Below are 7,339 nucleotides of genomic sequence, written 5' to 3'. Positions count from 1 at the left end.
CCTCCTTAATACCCAACACCAGGCTAATCCATCCCCCCCTCCCCTCTAGAACCCTCAGTTTGTTTCTCAGAGTCCATAGTCTCTCATGGTTCGTCTTTCCCTCCGATTTCCCTGAATTCATGACAATTCTTTAGACACACCATGCTCTCCAAGGCTTCATTCTTTTGTATATGTTGTTCATTTCACTCTGAGAATTCTTTTCATCTAATTAATACTCATTGAGCTCACCTCCAGAGTCACCTCCATTCTGAAGTCTTCCTTAATCTTACCCTCCACCCTCCCCTGTCAAATCAGGTTCTGGTATCTCTTCTATATGTTGTTACTGCATCTAGTGCATTTCTGTATAACAGCTATCATACCCTATGCTGTTTACTTGTCCATTTCCCCCACTAAACTATGAGCAACTTGAGGGCCAGGGCTTGCCTTTCATCCCATTTTCCCTTGGGCAAATTATCATGAAGAACTCATTTGCCAGACTCAAATTGAATGGAATCCATAGATCAAGAAAAGAAGGAACAAAGTTAAATAATGAAGATAATGAAGAGTAATATTACTTGGTACTGTTGGGGAGAAAAATCTCTATACCCTTCTAGGTTCTTTGGCTGGTCTAATAATTAAATCAACACAAGCCAGATTAACAGGAGAAAAACAAAAGTTTAATAACACATATACCTCCTATATACATGGGAGAAACCCAGAAAAAATAACCCCCAAAATGGTTGAAACCATCCCCTTAAATACCACCATCAGCTAAAGAGAAAGATGTTGGGGATGTGGAGTCAGTTGTGGGAAGCGAGCAGGAAGAGCATGGTAAACAAGGGCATAGTTGTTGTACAGATTTAAATTGTTGCCTGCTCCTCTGATAAGTGTTTCTGGAGATTGAGTCAGCCCCCTCTTCCTGGCACAGAGATGGAGACACCCTTAGAAGGGGAGATTTCCTTTATAAATGTAACTATCTCTTACAAAAGGCTAACTGCTACCCAGTTTCACAGTTTCACCTGTGTCTGCTGTCTCTTAAAAATAACCAGCTTAGGGCGCCTGGGTGGCTCAGTTGGTTAAGCGACTGCCTTCGGCTCAGGTCATGATCCTGGAGTCCCGGGATCGAGTCCCACATCAGGCTCCCTGCTCGGCGGGGAGTCTGCTTCTCCCTCTGACCCTCCTCCCTCTCATGCTCTCTGTCTCTCATTCTCTCTCTTGCAAATAAATAAAATCTTAAAAAAAAAAATAACCAGCTTATAATAATCAATATGCCAGAGAAGTATATCTTAGGGTAGCAAAATCTGTTTCCCTTCAGGACATCCAGAAAGAATTAAATTTCTTTCAAGCTCTGCGCTCAGCGCAAAGTCTGCTAGAGATTCTCTCCCTCCCCCTCTGCCCCCCCCTCAAATAAATAAATATATCTTTAAAAAAAAAAAAAAAGAAAGAGGGGCACCTGGGTGGCTCAGTCGTCGAGCATCTGCCTTCAGCTCAGGTCATGGTCCCAGGGTCCTGGGATCGAGCCCCTGCTCCGCAGGAAGCCTGCTTCTCCCTCTCCCACTTCCCCTGCTTGTGTTCCCTCTCTCACTGTGTCTCTCTCTGTCAAATAAATAAATAAAATCTTCAAAAAAAAAAAAAAGAAAGAAAGAATTAAACTTCTTTAATAGAGAATGGTTTTGCAAAGTCTAGGCACCGGAGGCCTCTATTAGTCACATAGTATCCTCTCTGGCCAGATATCTGTATTTTAACAATACTTAGAGAGTTTTTCTAACATGGAAATTTCTTAAAGATTTTTTTTACAAAAGGACTTACTGAGAATTTATAGAGAGAGGCAGTGATTTCCGATATTCCTCTCCTGTGCCTCCTCTCTGAAAAATAGTGATGAGCAGTAAAGCAGAGACTCTCCTGGGCCTGCTTGGGCTCTCTTCTGCAGGCCCCACATGGTTCTGCCTAAAGGTTGGAATGTTGTTTGAGTCTTGTCTTAGGCACTTGCCCAGTGAATAAACTTTTAAGAACTGACTTCAGTTAATTTCTAGAAAGGTGCTGCTCTTCTCTTCCCTGCAAAATGCTGGCTGTGCCTCTATAAGCCTACACTACCAAATCCCATCCTAAGCTCCATTTCCATGGTCCCTCTAACTAGTAGATTCTCTGGGAAGGCGCCATATTACTCTAGGCAAAGGGTGGTTTTAAAGTCTGTTCGGTAGAGAAAGTCTTTCCCTGCTCTGATTCAAACTGATTTGGACCACATTTGCATAATGCCACATCATTTCCTGCACACCACCAGTAAATATGCTCTGGGCAAGGCAATTTGAGACTTGACATTAGTTGAATTACTTGATGCTAGGTGATTGTGGCCTGCGTGGGACCAGAGATACTCATAGCTCTCATGTCAGATACTTGCTTGCATAGGGAGAAAGTGGCTTACAAGGAGAGAGAGTTGGGGCTCCAGCTGTGGAGAGATAAGGGACGTAAGGAAATAAGATCCTATGGGTAATATTTCTAGTTGGGCTTTGCTTAATACACGCTGGGCCCACAAGGAGAAGTGAAGGCACTGTTTTCATAGGAATACTTGTAATACTTCAGGCACGTGAGTGCCACACTAGGGCACAGAGGACAAAATGCAACCAAAGTGCAACCCTGATGTACTTTATTAGCTTAGTAATGTCAGGAGAGTTTGCAGGTAAAAGTATCAGAAGACAGGAGCCCAGTCAGGAAAGCAATTTCCCATGGAGGGTACCAGCCATAGGGTACCCGTCTCGCAGTGTCTTTTGGGTTAAAGATACCATCAGGAGCCTGAACCAGGAGAATATGAAAGGCCTTTCATGATCAATGATGAGACAAATGCAAATGCCCCCTGCAAATGTCCAGAAATACCCAGATGGAGGATGGTGTTGGGCAAGACTTTAAAGAGGCTGCGATCCTGCAAATGTAGGAGGGGCTAAAGTCTTTGCACATGCAAACCAGGAAACAAAATTAACATTATTGTTAAAGCAATTTCAGTCGTACCTTTCATGAGAAATATTATCAAAAGCACCTGAAACCATTTCTGGCATAAAGAAGGTACTCAGTAAATGTTATTACATTTGGAGCTGAAGCAGGATCATGGAATATGAAACCAAAGCTGTTATGCAGCTAGTACATACCACAGTGGCCAAGTGCTCACCACCAATGTCTGCTCTGAATGGTCTCTGTGCTATTCCGTTCATTCTTTTGAATATTGCCCCTGAATGAGACCCTAAGAAGTCTGAGATGACCCCACCCTCTCCTCTGGTGATTGTCAAAGCAGTTCTGGACTGGCTCAAAAGTCTGCAGGTTCAGCAACCTTCCCTGAAAGAAGAGACTGGAAGCAGTTCCCCCACCACCCCTCTTGTCCCCACCCTCCCACTTACCTCCCCATCCACACCACACCAGAACCAGGTACATCCCAAACCAAGTTCTCTACAGTCTTCTCACAGAAAGACTCAGTATCTGTGACTTGGGAGTAACACAGCTCATCTTTTGTAGCATTTTGTAAGTTTTGCCCTTAACGTGGGTGCCGGCCCATCTGACAGTTGTTTTGTGAGGAGCAGGGAAGGGTGTTTTACAGCTCAGCTGCTGGGAAGCACAGATGTTGCAGGCTGTGTCGTGGTGAGGTGGTAAAGGCTGCAAGGAAGGTGGGAGAGCATTAATTATCTTCCCGCAGCTGTTCATTAGCCCGCAGATGCCTTGTCTTGCCATCTTCGGGACTGACAACCACATGATTCCAAAGCAAAGCAAACCAGGAAATTAGAAGGAGGAAGGAAAGAACTACACGAAGGTTAAAAGCAACATGCAGAACACCTTGAGAAGACATCCCCAATCTCAGCTTTTGGGAGCACCAGTGATCACAGGGGTCTCCGGGAGATGACCTGGCGCTCAGCCCATCAGCGCATAAGGGAATCCCAGCACAGACTGCAGGTAAAGCTCTCTATCCAGATGCTGTAAGACCAGCCGTACAGGCGTCAGGAAACAAGATGCAGGGGCAAAGCTTCTCCTTTTAAAATTTAACTTGCAAGTGTTCATGAAAAATGCTACTTCACTGGCCTTTTCAACTCAAAAGCTGAGCCAGTTCAGTCTGAATAGAAGCAGAGTTCTTGCCAACAATCTGAAGGACAGCATTTCAGACCTCAGTGTATCTTACCTGCTGAGATATCACATGAGCTTCATCTCATTTTGCTCCACAGAGGGAAGGCACGCGTGATAGCCTCAAACACCAGTGGAACAATGTTCAAACCAGCACCCATGAGTTTTAGCCTGCCCGTCCTGTCACCAAGTGCCTGGTTCAGAGATGGCATAATTCTGTCAATATCTTCATTCCCCACTTATAGTGCTCCTTTGCTCCTAGACCCTCTTCCCAGAGCAAGTGCCTTTCTTGCTTCAAAAATGACTTCAACCCCCCATCACTTTGTGAAACCCTGAAGTCAAGGTGGAAAGATGAATACCTTTCCTTGCCTACCCTGTGCCTCATGTGTTCATCATGTGTCCCACTCAAAAAGGAATGAAAAGGATAATATTGTATTCAGCGCAGATTAAGAGTCTCCATCTGACCAAGCCAGATACCCCTGAAGTAGAGTATATAATGTGCTTCCTGCCAAGGCTGGTGGGCAACTATAGCAAGAAGGGGTCTCAGGCAAAAGATGAAGCCCTTCTCTGGCATTTCATGGGAATTTCTGCAGGCCGGGATATGGCCTCAACCTGTCAGGCCTTCGGCTGCTTCCCGGCACGGGCGATTGCCCATCCTGGTCCCATGTGTTGAAGCCCTACTGTGAGCAAGAAGCAGGGCTCTGTCCTGCCCCTACCTCTTCTCCCTTCCTGCAGGTAATCACGCTGACTGTCCTTCCACTGGGACTGTCACATCCCAGACAGCCATGTGGGTTTCTACGAGCCACAGAATACCAGTCACGGACAGTATGTCACAGCTATTTCTTTAATGACCTTGTATATGGTCTTGGTTTAAGTGTTGCCACATGCCCTGGAAAGATACGAGTGTTAGTTTGGAAACTAGGGAGCATCCCAGGCAGGTGTAATCTGAAACCAGCCCCTGTACTTAGAGGGCAGGGAGAGATGGAAGAAAAGGGCAGCCATACAAATGGGCAGGTGGCAGGTGTAATAAGCCAAGAGAACTTACAAATGAGGCTTGCCTTGGATGGCCGCAAGATGAGTAGATCCCCACAACTGTCTGAGCATCTTAAAAGGGCTTTTTTAGAGGCTTTCACTGGGTTCAGCCATGTATCCATCCAGATGGTCTCAACACCACATTGCCATATCAAGGGTCTGTCCTTGGGGCCGCCTCTGAGAGCCACAAAGGCAAATGGAACCTGTATTCCAAGGACACGGGTTGGGGTGAGGAGCCTCTCTGAGTGTTGGGGTCCATCTCATGGGTCAACCAGAGGTCACATCCTTTCAGTGACCTCCCCAAACATAACAGAACCCGGGCTGAGGGGGAGTCCCAGGTGCCATCTTGTCCGTCCCACCACCCAGACCCAGCCTAAGTCATTTGAGAGAACTGACTCATTTTAAAGATCTCTGGGCAAAGAAACTCATTCTTTCCTCTGTCGTCAAGTCACCATTTGGCCTTCTCTAAAAAAGTTCTCCCTCATGTCTAACCTGAACTCTGTTGAAGCTTTGAATCATTTCTCCCAGCTGTGCACATTCCCTATCTCTATGAAGTTTCACAACCTATTTCATATAGGCAACAGGTGTTAAAGTCTGTTCTCTGACAAATTAATATCATCAAGGACAAGGTATTAAAAGCCTGTCTGCGTCCCAGGGGCAGTCACTCAGCCACTTTTCTGGTCCAAAATCCCTAATCAAATGGACAAGATCTGGGCTCTTTTCAAAAGCAAGCATTGATTCCTGTCCTTTTCCTCTTCTTCGCCCCTAAGTGGTAACTCAGAGCTATCCATTTTTAAGTGATTTTCTTCTTTCTCAGTAGTTCCACTTTGGGTATTTTGCTATTTTTATATTATTTATATGGGTGTGATCTTTTTGTGATGATGATCTGTGATTAATCCTCGCAGCTATGGGAAAATCAGTGTAACAGCTTGTACTGCTTCTAACAAGAGTTGATGTCTGCGTAGCTTTTTTGTGTTAAGCAGCTTTGCAAGTTCACTTTAATTGACAAGAGAAAAAGAGGATATGCAATTAAAAAGGTGTTTATTATTTATTTTTTAATTTATAATTTATAGAAATTATGTATATAGTAGACAGATAATAAGGCACACTTCCAGCGGGATTTAATGAAGCCAGGTGGCACATCGGCAGGGCCCTAGTGCCCTCCAGCAAAGGGCGTCGCACACTCTCCTCCCTGGGTCTGGGTCTAGGCTGCCCTCAGAATGAAACCACCCTCCGCCAGTGGAAGGCAAGAGAAAGGGAGATGTTGTGATAGTCCAAGGAATATGATCACAGCATGGATCTCCAACTCCTGTTTAAAACAGGAGCTGCATCTAAATCATCACACCTCAATTCTGACAACGTGGCACAAGGAGAAGCCAATTCTCCCCCTCTCCCCCAGACAGTGGCTAGCTGTCCAGACACTGTCAGTCAGGCAAGAACAACTCAGCCCTTGAGTGTAAAGGGTTAAAGAGGAGATTTACAGCTCCATAGTTCTTTCCCTGAAACATCAGGCAGTTCATATGTACACATTTCTCTCCACTAAGACCTAATTTTCCACCATTTCCCTTGATTTGCAGCTCCCTTTTCCCCATTTCCTTGATTTAATGCCCAATTATTTTTTGTCCCATTGCCAGTAAAACAAAATATTTCATAACTGCTTCTGTGAGGTTTTTGGATACTGTTTTAAACACATGACTTACACACCTTATATTGCAAAATTTAGAGAAATCTAGTGAACACTTCTATATGAATTCTGCATTTTTCTTAACCAGCTGACCTAAGCTTGACATTTAAAAGCACCATGCCATTCTTTAACTAATCCTCTACATTCGCCTCTCAGTTCCCACTCAGCATCCTTGGTGTCCACTTGGGAGCAGGGACGTTTAGACCCCATTTCTCCTCCTTTCCCTCCTCTGGTCATGAAGGGACACGAGAGGACAGAGAACTAGCTGAGAAGTCCGGAGATTGGCACCCAGCTCCATGCCTGCCATCAACTGATTATGGAGCCTTGGCTGCCTCATCTCACCAATTTGGTTATTAGTTACTTCATGTACAGAACGGGGGTTTTGAATCAAATCACTTCTAGTTTTCTTACAGCTCTGAAAACTCTAGATTCCCTTCTGTGTCCTAGAAACAAAAACTAAACACCCAGACTTATGGGTCTGGTTTTGGTATTTGAGGAGAGAGAAAATAAAACATCAAGAGGCAAGGCTTCTCTACTATTAAAATC

The sequence above is a fragment of the Mirounga leonina genome, unplaced genomic scaffold (genome assembly GCF_011800145.1).
Source record: "Mirounga leonina isolate KUSES-001 unplaced genomic scaffold, KU_Mleo_1.0 Mir_154, whole genome shotgun sequence".
Taxonomy (NCBI): domain Eukaryota; kingdom Metazoa; phylum Chordata; class Mammalia; order Carnivora; family Phocidae; genus Mirounga; species Mirounga leonina.
Note: the sequence above shows the minus strand (reverse complement) of the source record.